General features: G+C 38.4%; 1 non-coding gene across 1 annotated transcript; it reads right to left on the minus strand.

Annotated features, from left to right (window-relative positions):
- Nucleotides 1-2,888: 2,888 nt before the first annotated feature.
- On the minus strand, nt 2,889-2,995 carry LOC141688707 (small nucleolar RNA R71). Its single transcript, XR_012562140.1, has one exon. It is a non-coding gene; the product is annotated as a small nucleolar RNA R71 (small nucleolar RNA).
- Nucleotides 2,996-11,206: the final 8,211 nt, after the last annotated feature.

Below are 11,206 nucleotides of genomic sequence, written 5' to 3' on the forward strand. Positions count from 1 at the left end.
AGATTGCAAAGGTTCAGGGAATTGAATCATTCTGTGAGGATGCCTGGAAGAAAAACAAAAAGGAGTTAGAATTAATTGATGGATTGTCAACGAATGTGGAATCAACGGATGATGAAAGTTATCCGTTGAAGGAAGAAAAGGAGCATCCGTTGAAGGCTCATCAATTAAAACAGGCAAGTTCTTTTAAAAATAAAAATCTCAATAAAAAGAATGATTCAACTCTCAAGAACTTTGTCAAAGAAGGAGCTAGCACATCCAGAGATGTCAGTAAGGTGAATATAGGACACATGACTTTAGATCAGCTAAAAGATAGGCTTAAGTTGGTTGAGGATAAGAAGGAAACTAAAAGAAAATCTAAAAGAAATGGGAAGGTAGGGATTAATAAACATAACAATTACACACCTGATAGGTATGCTCCTAGAAAAAGCTGTGTGCATTGTAAAAGTGTTAATCACCTATCTGATAATTGCAAATCTGTTAAAAATGCTCCCATGCCTTCAAATCCCTCCATGCCTAACATGTCTATGTCACCTCTGCATGCTATGCCTGTTATGTCTCACCAGAATCCCCATGCACATTTTGCAAACATGCCATATATTAACAATCCTTATTTTACTGCATTTAGTATGCCTCAAATGCCATACAATATGCCTATGTGGAATAACATGTTTGCACAACCTATGCCTTATCAAATTCAATCAAATGTGTTAAATGATTCTGTGACTAACCCTACACTTCAACCAACCACATCTGAGACCAAGGTTGACCCAAAGTTACCTAAGTCAAAAGATGCAAGAGGAATGAAGTCTAGGAAAAAGACTAACAAGGCTGGACCCAAGGAAACTTGGGTACCAAAATCAACTTGATTGATTTTATTGTGTGCAGGGACAAAGAAGGAATCTATGGTACTGATAAGTGGATTTTATATCCACTTGGAATGCTTTATTACAAGCTTAAATTGGTGTTTTGGACTCAAGTTGTTGGTATTTTGATGTGTTTTTGTGTTAATGCATTTCAAGTATCAGTTAAATGAAGAAAAGAGCTTTTAAAGGAAATATGATTAAAAGTGATCAGAATTGGAAGCCAAGGCCATTGTCAAGTTGTAGAGAATCTCAATAGCTTCGCGTGGGCAGTTAAATCGCCTAATTCTGACGAGTAGAACTCAAGTTATGGCCAAAACAAGATTCATCAGAATATTTTTCCCAGTCAGTAGCTGAGCGCCCGCTCAGCAGAGCTGAGCGCCCGCTCAGGGCGCGGCTGGTCGCTGATTTCGCTGAAAAAGCCTTTTTTGAGTAGAATTTGACGATTTTAAGGGTCCAGGTCCACTAGGGGCGTATATATACTTAAAAAAAGGGTTTTCATCATCCGGGAAGATTGGGATACCAAGGAGAAGACCTAGAAGCACAGAACAACTCCGAAAAAGAAGATCTTGTTTTCAACTTGTGATTCTTTGAATTAGTTGTAACGTTGGATGCTCGTTTTCGTTCTTGTTGAACCTAGATCTCGTTTATTCGTACTTTGATTATTATTTAGTTTATTAAGACCTTGTTTATACCATGCTTTCATTGGAACCCATGGTGACGATGAGTTCGATTATGGGCTAATTGTTGTCATGGGATTCTAGCGGATTTACTTATGGATTTCAATAATTAATTGTTTCGATATCTTGGTGTGTGGTGATTGATTGATATCCTAGTATTGGTTGTGATTATTCGTCTTATGTGCGTAGCTAACATATAAGATAGCGTGTTAATCTCTATTGAAGCGACAGTGAATATAGAGGTTTAGAACTTGCCATGCTAGCATAGGTTTATGTATTTGTTATGCATGATTCGTAGGTAACTCTAACCGTTTTACTTGCCCTATGTAATCAAGATAGATAACTTGTGCTTAAACCATTATGTTGTCAAATTCTATAGACATATAGGGTCTCAATATAATTGGTGCCTATTCAGCTTCTATCTCTTTTGTGGATGTCTGGTAGAATGGTACTTGTGCAATGAAAGTTGGCGTTTATCAGTTTCGTGTTATCTGATTAGTGTCATCACCATCACATGCTAAGGTTAAGAACAATAAGGCTATTGAATGAAGTATTTAATGAAGTTAGGATCCCATGTTTATCATATATAGTAATTCAACTTCAATTCTCTTAGTTAATGTTATTTAGTATAATCTCTTAGTTTAATAAAAACCCAATTTGTTATTTGTCTTAGCATTGAGCGATAACCATACATTGTTGCATAGGTGCATAAATTGAACTTAACCTAAACCAGTCTCTGTGGGAACGAATCTGATTTATATCTTATACTACTTGCGAACGCGTATACTTGCGTGAATATTAGCGTGTGTTTTCGCCCTAACAAGTTTTTGGCGCCGCTGCCGGGGACTCGGTGTTAATTTTTAGTTTATGTTCTTGTCATCAGTGGTCGTTAAAGTTCACTGACTCGGATTCTTTTACTTTCACAGTTTATTTGTTTGTGTTTCAGGTACTCATTACAATGGGAGATCCAGCAGCACGAACGAAAGCCTTGATGGATTTTTCTCAACCCAAGATCAATGACATTCAATCTAGTATTGTCCGGCCAGCTATCACAGCTAATACCTTTGAGATCAAGCCTAGCATAATTCAATGGGTACAGACTTCAGTCCAGTTCAGGGGTTCTCCAACGGAAGATCCCAATACACACATTAGGGATTTCATTGAAATATGCGACACCTTCAAGTTCAACGGTGTTTCTGAAGATGCTGTGAAGCTGAGACTGTTCCCATTCTCTCTGAAGGACAAGGCTAAGAGCTGGTTACACTCTCTACTAGCTGGTTCGATTACTACTTGGGAAGATCTTGCTCAGAAGTTTCTTACTAAATTCTTCCCTATGGCGAAGACAGCTGCACTCAGGAATGCTATTACTCAATTTGCGCAGCAAACGGGAGAATCGCTATGTGAAGCTTGGGAGCGCTACAAGGAGATGCGTAGGAAGTGTCCTCATCATGGAATTCCTGATTGGATGATCATCACTTGTTTTTACAATGGTTTGGGAGCACAGTCCAGACCCATGCTCGATGCAGCATCAGGCGGAGCATTATGGGCAAAGAGCTATAAGGAAGCTTATGATCTAATTGAACTGATGGCTGCTAATGAATATCAGTATCCAACCCAGAGATATCCACAGGGCAAGGTAGCAGGAGTACTTGAGGTGGATACAGCTACGGCTATCACTGCTCAACTAAAGGCGTTGTCTATGAAGATCGATTCTCTGGCTAACTATGGTGTTAAGCAGATAATTAGTGTTTGTGAGCTGTGTGCAGGTCCGCATGCGACAGAACAATGCGCTATATCTAGCGACTCAGCTCAGTTTGTGAGCAACTTTCAGAGATTGCAGCAACCAGTTCCAGACACTTATCATCCTGACAACTGGAATCATCCTAACTTCAGCTTGAGCAACAATCAGAATGCGATGTAACAGCCATTCCAGCAGTTTGCAAATAAGCTATTTAACCCTCCTGGTTTTCAGCAACAATTTACACCAAGACAACAACTCCAACTTCAACAACAAACTAATGATGCAGGTCTATCTTCGAATGAAAAATATGAATTGGAGGAGTTGAGGCTTATATACAAAAACCAGGCTCTTATATGCCAAAGCCAGGCTGTTTCTATCCAGAATCTGGAGAACCAAATAGGGCAAATTGCTAATGCCTTATTGAATCGACCACCAGGAACGCTTCCTAGTGATACAGAAACAAATCCAGGCAAGAGGGAAGTTGAAGAACAGGTGGAACGCCATCACCTTAAGGTCTGGAAAGGTCGCAAGCCCCCAAGTTCAGCAAGACGAAGAGCCAGAAAAATCTCAAGATTCAGAAAATGCAGTTGTGGCTGAAGAAGATGTGCAGAAGGAAGTAGAGGTGGAACCAAAGAAGACTACTGTGGAACACACTCCTCCTGAGGGTAATACAGGGGAGAAACAGATTTATCCTCCACCTCCTTTTCCTAAAAGGCTGCAGAAGAAAAAGCTGGATAAGCAGTTTGAGAAGTTTCTGGAGGTGTTCAAGAAACTTCATATCAACATACCTTTCGCTGAAGCTCTTGAACAGATGCCTAGCTATGCGAGGTTTATGAAAGGTATTCTCTCTCAGAAAGTGAAGCTCGATGACTTAGAGACCGTTGCTCTAACGGAGGAATGCAGTGTTGTGCTGCAACAGAAGTTGCCTCCGAAGCTTAAAGATCCTGGAAGCTTCACTATTCCTTGTACCATCGGAAACTTGTCGTTCGACAAGTGTTTATGTGATTTAGGAGCTAGCATCAATCTGATGCCCTTATCTATCTTCAAGAAGCTTGGTCTTCCTGAGCCGAAACCAACATACATGTCATTGTAACTAGCTGACCGTTCCATCGCTTATCCACGAGGTATAGTGGAGGATGTCTTGGTCAAGGTGGATAAACTCTTCTTCCCTGCTGACTTTGTAATTCTTGATTTCGAGGAAGATAAGAAGATTCCCATTATCTTGGGAAGATCATTCTTGGCTACAGGCCGAACTATGATCGATGTGCAAAAAGGAGAGCTTACGATGAAGGTTCATGATCAGAAGGTCACTTTCAATGTATTCAAGGAAATAAAATTACCCACAGCTAAAGAGGAGTGCTTTAAAGTAGAGCAAATTCAGGTTTTGAATGCACCTCCGTGGAAGAGGAAGTTGGATGTGCCATTCGATTCTCTTGGGTTAGCAGAGCTGAAAATTTCTCAGGAGCGTCTCGAGCCGTCTATTGAAGATGCTCCCACACTTGAGCTCAACCCACTACCAGATCACTTGAGTTATTCATTCTTAGGTGCACCCCCTGACAAGGGGTTGGGATATATCTTTGATGATGTAGCGGGTAGCCGAACGGATCCTCCAGTGCTTATAGAGGGTTCTTCTCATGTGCAGCAGGTAGTTGATAGGACTGGTGTTGGTGATGAGCAGTACAGGCGAGTAACTAGGCGTATGGAGGCCATGCACGACATTCACCGTCATTTTGCTGCAGATTTGACACACGTTTTCGGTACTATTTTCCGAGACACTAGTGGCGAGGTTGATTGGCCACCTGATCCTCCACCCGAAGAGGGTGATCTTTCCGACGACTAGGTATGCCTGAAATCCTTATTATTACCTTCAATGAGGACATTGAAAATTTTAAGTTTGGGGGTGATAATGTAAGGATTAGTAGTGTGTGTCCATATAGATTCATATAGATTTATGTTGCATGTTTAGTTGTACTTCATTCATATTTTTGCATGATTGTTCATTTAGGACATATTTGTTTGTTTTTATGTAATTTCATATAGTTGCATTTGCATGCATATTTAGCATGATCCCTTAAGATGAACTATGATATTGGATAAGTTGATGTTGATTTGAGTGTGGTGATGAGGAATAGAGGGATGTTTAAGTCTTAATGAATTGATTTGCATGCCAGAAATAAATATTTTCACAAAGTATTATAGGGTTGCTTTTGATCTAGATCATGATCATACTTGTTTGTTGTTGAGATTTAATCACTTGGTTATATTTAGAATTTGTGATCTTCTCGTAGTGACGTAAAAACACTGATTCTTTTTATCTGGAGAAAAACTTGAATTTCATTGCTAGTTGTTGTAAGGCTAGGTGTCAAATGGCTAGCAGCCGGCTCATATTTTTATGAGTAGTCTAGGGTTGAATGAGATGGAGCGAAACGCACTCATTCAGAAATTGTTGGAAAAAAAAAGAAAAGAAAAAAAGAAAAAAGAAAAAAAAAGAAAAAAAGTATGTGTTTATGCATAATTGATCAAGAGTGAGCTCTTTAATACTCGAGTTATTAAGTTTTAGGGGACTTTGTGCCTAGTGACCTAAGGCTTTTATAGTCTGGGATCCACTAACCTAACGCTCGCTACATGGGTATTATTGTATAAGTCTTTTGGGACCTCATTCATTGCACGATCAAATAAGCATCTTTGTTATGTGTTCAATAATAGTGTGAATCCTTGTATAACTCTAGTAGAAAGGAGGTGTTGTGAGTCATAATGCGTTTATTGTCTATTCTGTTTATAAACTTTTGATTATTTCGATGATAGTTAAGTTATGGTTATTGATCTAGTATCGAGAGTATATCTGTTAAGCATCCACACACGCACGTTTCTGGTTTGTGAGTTGGTTTGTGGGATTTATTTGAACTCTGTTTCAAGTTATTACATTCTTAGAGGCATTGGCTTATTCATTTGGTTATGGTTATTCTGAGGGGATCGATTGCATTGTCATTTAGTTGCATTCATGTAGTTGCATTCATGCATTATGTTTGTTTTGTAGTTTTGAGTCTGTTTATGCTTGAGGACAAGCATCGATTCAAGTTTGGGGGTGTGATAAGTGGATTTTATATCCACTTGGAATGCTTTATTACAAGCTTAAATTGGTGTTTTGGACTCAAGTTGTTGGTATTTTGATGTGTTTTTGTGTTAATGCATTTCAGGTATCAGTTAAATGAAGAAAAGAGCTTTTAAAGGAAATATGATTAAAATTGATCAGAATTGGAAGCCAAGGCCATTGTCAAGTTGTAGAGAATCTCAATAGCTTCGCGTGGGCAGTTGAATCGCCTAATTCTGACGAGTAGAACTCAAGTTATGGCCAAAACAAGATTCATCAGAATATTTTTCCCAGTCAGTAGCTGAGCGCCCGCTCAGCAGAGCTGAGCGCCCGCTCAGCAGAGCTGAGCGCCCGCTCAGGAGCTGAACGGCCGCTCAGGGCGCGGCTGGTCGCTGATTTTGCTGAAAAAGCCTTTTTTGAGTAGAATTTGACGATTTTAAGGGTCCAGGTCCACTAGGGGCGTATATATACTTAAAAAAAAGGGTTTTTATCATCCGGGAAGATTGGGATACCAAGGAGAAGACCTAGAAGCACAGAACAACTCCGAAAAAGAAGATCTTATTTTCAACTTGTGATTCTTTGAATTAGTTGTAACTTTGGATGCTCGTTTTCATTCTTGTTGAACCTAGATCTCGTTTATTCGTACTTTGATTATTATTTAGTTTATTAAGACCTTGTTTATACCATGCTTTCATTGGAACCCATGGTGACGATGAGTTCGATTATGGGCTAATTGTTGTCATGGGATTCTAGCGGATTTACTTATGGATTTCAATAATTAATTGTTTCGATATCTTGGTGTGTGGTGATTGATTGATATCCTAGTATTGGTTGTGCTTATTCGTCTTATGTGCGTAGCTAACATATAAGATAGCGTGTTAATCTCTATTGAAGCGACAGTGAATATAGAGGTTTAGAACTTGCCATGCTAGCATAGGTTCATGTATTTGTTATGCATGATTCGTAGGTAACTCTAACCGTTTTACTTGCCCTATGTAATCAAGATAGATAACTTGTGCTTAAACCGTTATGTTGTCAAATTCTATAGACATATAGGGTCTCAATATAATTGGTGCCTATTCGGCTTCTATCTCTTTTGTGGATGTCTGGTAGAATGGTACTCGTGCAATGAAAGTTGGCGTTTATCAGTTTCGTGTTATCTGATTAGTGTCATCACCATCACATGCTAAGGTTAAGAACAATAAGGCTATTGAATGAAGTATTTAATGAAGTTAGGATCCCATGTTTATCATATATAGTAATTCAACTTCAATTCTCTTAGTTAATGTTATTTAGTATAATCTCTTAGTTTAATAAAAACCCAATTTGTTATTTGTCTTAGCATTGAGCGATAACCATACATTGTTGCATAGGTGCATAAATTGAACTTAACCTAAACCAGTCTCTGTGGGAACGAATCTGATTTATATCTTATACTACTTGCGAACGCGTATACTTGCGTGAATATTAGCGTGTGTTTTTGCCCTAACAGGTACTTGGACAGTGGTTGTTCAAGACACATGACAGGAGATTTCACCCTGCTCACAGAGTTTTAGGAGAGAGCTGGCCCTAGCATAACCTTTGGAGATGACAGCAAAGGATTCACTATGGGATATGGCTTGATTTCAAAAGAAAATGTCATCATTGATGAAGTTGCATTGCTTGATGGTCTCAAACATAATTTATTGAGCATCAGTCAACTATGTGACAGAGGGAATATTGTTTCCTTCAATTCTGAAGCCTGTATTGTCACAAGTAAAAAGGACAATAAAGTGGTTCTAACTGGAGTTAGAAAAGGGAATGTGTACTTAGCTGATTTCAACTCTACAGATGCAGAATCCATTACTTGTCTTCTCAGCAAAGCAAGTCCAGTTGAAAGTTGGCTATGGCACAAGAAGTTATCCCATTTGAATTTCAAGACAATGAATGATCTAGTCAAAAAGGACTTAGTTAGAGGAATACCTCTAGTGGAATTCACAAGGGATGGACTGTGTGATGCTTGTCAGAAAGGAAAGCAAAAGAAAGTATCATTCAGTAAGAAGCTTGAATCTGCAATTGATGAACCACTACAACTTCTACACATGGATCTTTTTGGACCAGTCAATGTATTGTCAATTTCAAGGAAAAGATACTGCCTAGTGATTGTAGATGATTTCTCAAAGTTTTCATGGGTTTATTTTCTTGGATCAAAGGATGAAGCTAGTGAAATCATCATCAATCATATCAAGCAAGTCAACAATCATCCTGATTTCAAAGTAAGGAATATTAGGAGTGACAATGGAACTGAGTTCAAGAATTCAACCATGAAGTTGTTCTGTGAAGAAAGTGGGATCATGCATGAGTTCTCAGCTCCAAGAACTCCACAACAAAATGGTGTGGTGGAAAGGAAGAACAGATCACTAATTGAAGCTGCAAGGACAATGCTTGAAGAGTCAAAACTCCCAACTTACTTTTGGGCTGAGGCTGTTAACTGTGCATGTTACACTCAGAATATTTCTCTAATCAATCAAGCAAAATGCATGACTCCCTATCAATTATTCAAGAGAAGAAAACCAACTTTAAACTTTCTACATGTCTTTGGTTGCAAATGCTACATCTTAAGGAATCAATCTGATCATAAAGGGAAGTTTGATGCAAAGGCTGATGAAGGAATATTTGTTGGTTACTCTGCTGGAAAATTATATAGGGTCTACAATCTAAGAACCAACATTGTCATGGAATCTGTACATGTTGTGTTTGATGATAAAAAGATTGATGGACTAACAGATGAGGGACATCATGAAGGACTCAAATTTGACAACATTGAGATATACTGTGATGATAGTGAAGATGAGAATGATGAAGAAGGCATCTCAAGAAGAATTCAGAATCTGCCTTTGGATAATGTACAGAATGCTGCATCCGTTGAAAGTCATAATTCAGCTTCCGTTGAAAGAAGCAATGCAGCATCCGTTGAAAGACAAAGTGCATCATCCGTTGAAGTTCATAATGAAACATCTGTTGATCACAGTCTGTCAACGGATAATCAATTCACTTCATCAGTTGATAGAGCTCCCAATTCCTTTCAAAGGATCAGCAACTCAGGGGGAGTTTCAACAAATCAACATTCTATCTCACATCATGACAATACTGAGGCAACCTCATCTAGGGCTAATCTACCACCTCAAAGGAAATGGACCAAGAATCACCCTTTTGAACTGATCATTGGTGATGCTACATCAAAAGTACAAACTAGAAGGGCTACTCAAGATGAATGTCTGTATAGTAGCTTTCTATCACAGGAGGAACCTAAGCGAGTGGAAGAAGCTTTATTGGATCCAGATTGGATTTTAGCAATACAAGAGGAGCTAAACCAATTTGAGAGGAACAAAGTATGGAAGCTGGTACCCAAGCCAAAGAACAAGAGTTCTATTGACACAAAATGGGTATTCAGAAACAAGATGGATGAAAATGGCATTGTCATAAGGAATAAAGCCAGATTGGTTGCTATAGGCTATTCTCAACAAGAGGGAATAGATTTTGATGAAACATTTGCTCCAGTTGCCAGACTTGAAGCCATCAGAATCTTTCTAGCCTATGCAGCTAATGCCAATTTCAAAGTCTATCAAATGGATGTCAAGAGTGCATTTCTAAATGGGGAATTGGAGGAAGAAGTTTATGTAAGCCAACCTCCAGGTTTTGAAGATCCAAATTTTCCAGACTATGTGTATTATCTGTTGAAAGCACTCTGTGGACTAAAGCAAACACCTAGAGCCTGGTATGAGACTTTGTCAAAGTTCCTTCTGAATAATCACTTCACAAGAGGTACTGTTGACAAAACTCTCTTCTTTAGAAATGTTAATGACTCTAAGATACTTGTACAAATTTATGTAGATGATATTATATTTGGATCTACAGATGATAAGCTTTGTAAAAAGTTTGCTAAATTAATGCAAAGTAAATATGAAATGAGCATGATGGGAGAGCTAACTTACTTTCTTGGTTTACAAGTTAAACAAGTTAGTGGTGGAATTTTCATTAGTTAAACTAAATATATTTATGATCTTTTAAAGAAGTTTGACTTAATGGATTGTTCACCTGCAAAAACTCCCATGGCTACTGCCACTAAGCTTGAATTAAACAAGGCTGAAAAGTCTGTGGATATTACAAGTTATAGAGGCATGGTTGGCTCACTTTTATATTTAACTGCTAGTAGACCTGATATAATGTTTTCTACATGTCTCTATGCTAGATTTTAAGCTGACCCTAAAGAATCTCACTTAGTGGCTATTAAAAGAATTTTCAGATATCTCAAGGGGACTCCAAATCTAGGAATTTGGTACCCTAGAGAGTCTGGTTTTGATCTAATTGGCTACTCAGATGCAGATTATGCAGGTTGCAAAATAGACAGGAAAAGCACAACAAGCACCTGTCAATTTTTAGGGAACAAGCTTGTATCATGGTTCAGCAAGAAGCAGAATTCTTTTTCCACATCAACAGCTGAAGCTGAGTACATTGCTGCTGGTAGTTACTGTGCACAGATACTATGGATGAGGAATCAACTACTTGACTATGGTTTGACTGTTGACAAAATTCCAATATTCTGTGACAACACAAGTGCCATTGGCATTACTAAAAATCCAGTGCAGCACTCAAGAACCAAGCACATTGATATCAAGTACCACTTCATTAGGGAACACGTGATGAAAGGTACAGTGGAACTTCATTTTGTTCCAAGTGAAAAGCAGATTGCAGACATATTTACCAAGCCACTTGATGAATCAACATTCACAAGATTAGTAAGTGAGTTAGGTATGCTTAATTATTCATAATCTATGTCATCTATATAATCTAT

Source organism: Apium graveolens, chromosome 9 (genome assembly GCF_009905375.1).
Source record: "Apium graveolens cultivar Ventura chromosome 9, ASM990537v1, whole genome shotgun sequence".
In the NCBI taxonomy this organism is placed as follows: Eukaryota; Viridiplantae; Streptophyta; class Magnoliopsida; order Apiales; family Apiaceae; genus Apium; species Apium graveolens.